This window comes from Fukomys damarensis, unplaced genomic scaffold, assembly GCF_012274545.1.
Source record: "Fukomys damarensis isolate Sample0158 unplaced genomic scaffold, DMR_v1.0_HiC HiC_scaffold_12, whole genome shotgun sequence".
Taxonomy (NCBI): domain Eukaryota; kingdom Metazoa; phylum Chordata; class Mammalia; order Rodentia; family Bathyergidae; genus Fukomys; species Fukomys damarensis.
In genome coordinates, this window is record NW_022900924.1 from 50,640,128 (window position 1) to 50,642,368 (window position 2,241).

Below are 2,241 nucleotides of genomic sequence, written 5' to 3' on the forward strand. Positions count from 1 at the left end.
GTTGAAATCAGGAACAAGACAAGGATGCCCAGTATCACCACTCCTCTTCAATATAGTTCTGAAAACATTAGCCACAGCAATTAAACAAGAGAAAGAAATTAAAGCAATAAAGACAGGAAAGGAAGAAGTTAAACTGTCATTATTTGTTGACAATATGATACTCTACATTGAAGACCCAAAAACTTTCACCAAAAGACTTCTAGACTTAATTGACACTTTTAGCAGAGTAGCTGGATACCATGTCAACACTCAAAAATCAATAGCCTTCTTATGCATAAATAACAGACCCACTGAGAGAGAAATTAGAGAAACAATTCCTTTCACAATAGCATCCAAAAAATGAAGTATCTAGGAATCAATCTAACAAAAGTAGCAAAAGACCTCTACACTGAAATCTACAGAGATAGAAGCGGATATAAGAAAATGGAAAGATATCCCCTGCTCCTGGGTAGGAAGAATCAACATAGTGAAAACGACCATACTACCAAAACTGCTATACAGATTCAATGCAATGCCAATTGCAATTCCAATAGTATATTTCACAGAACTATAAAAAATAATCCAAAAATTCATTTGGACCCAGAAGAGACCTAGAATAGCAAAAGATATCCTAGGCAACAGAGACATGGCAGCAGGTATAACAAATCCCAATTTGAAACTAGACTACAAAGCCACTGTGATAAAAATAGCATGGTACTGGCAAAGAAACAGAACTGAGGATCAGTGGAATAGATTGGAAGACGCAAAAACAACTCCAGATGTACTCAGCTACCTCATCTTTGACAAAGGAGCCAACTGTCCTCACTGGAGGCAAGGTAGTCTCTTTAATAAATGATGTTGGAAAAACTGGATCTCAACCTGCCAAAGACTAAAACTAGACCCTTATCTTTCACCATGCACTAAACTAAAATACAAGTGAATTAAAGATCTAAATATGAAAAAAAGAGTCACTAAATTTGCTGGAAGATAAGTTAGGCAGAACTCTTAAAGACATTGACATAGGAAAATACTTTATGAACAAATCCTCAGTACCACGGGAACTAGCAGAAAGAATCAACGAATGGGATCTTATCTTATTAAAAAGAACTAAAAAACAACCTACAATGTGGGAAAAAATTTTAGCAGCTGCTTTTCAAAGGACTCTTATCTAGAATATATAAAGAACTCAAAAATATCAGCCCCCTCAAATATAAAAACCCTATTAAAAAATGGGTATCTGAAATGAACAGATATTTCTCAGACAAAGAAGTAAAAGCATCAAGTAAATAAATGAAAACATGTTCCACATCACTGGTCATTCGAGAGATGCAGATGAAGACAACACTGAGATTTCACCTCACCACACAAAGAATGGCTGCTGTCAGGAAATCAACCAATAACAAATGTTGGCTGGGTTGTGGGGAGAAAGGAACACTTCTTCACTGTTGGTGGGAGTGCAGACTGGTGCAACCACTTTGGAAATCAATATGGAGATACCTCAAAGAGCTGGGATTAGAGGTTCCATTTGACCCAGCCATCCCTCTGCTGGTCATCTTTCCAAAAGAATTAAAAGAATCATATCACAGTGATATATGCACACCTATGTTTATAGTGGCACAGTTTGTAATAGCTAAAACTTGGAAACAGCCCATTTGCCCATCAGTTGGAGACTGGATAAAGAAGATGTGGGTTTTCTATAAAATGGAGTACTACTCAGCCATAAAGAGAAATTAGAATCATTCATAAGAAAATGGATACATATTGAGGATATACTCCTAAGTGAAATAAATAGGTCACACATGTATAAATACCAAATAGTTTCTCTGCTATAAAAAACTATAATGGTACATAAAATCCTAAAAGGACAGTGTGAAATAGGAAGAAAAGGGCTAAAGGTGTAGGAGAAGTGGGAAGGGTAGGGGAAAGGTAATAAGGGAATAGAAAAAAAATATGAGAAAATGAAAAAACGGAAATAAAGTACTTGTAAAAAGGGAAGGGAGGAGGGGGTGAAGGGAGGGCAGGAGTAAGGAGAAAAAAATGAGAACCAAGACCTGTCATGTAAAGGCACAAGATCCCAATGATGAATGTAACTGTACTGTATACCTAAAATGTACCAATAAACTCAATGAGAGAAAAAAAAAACCAAAATAAACCAAATTAAAAAAACAAGAAGTTCTGGTGAGGGTGTAGAAAAAAAAGAAACACTTATACATTGTTAGTATAATGTATAAATTGCATTATATATGTACATTACATTACAAT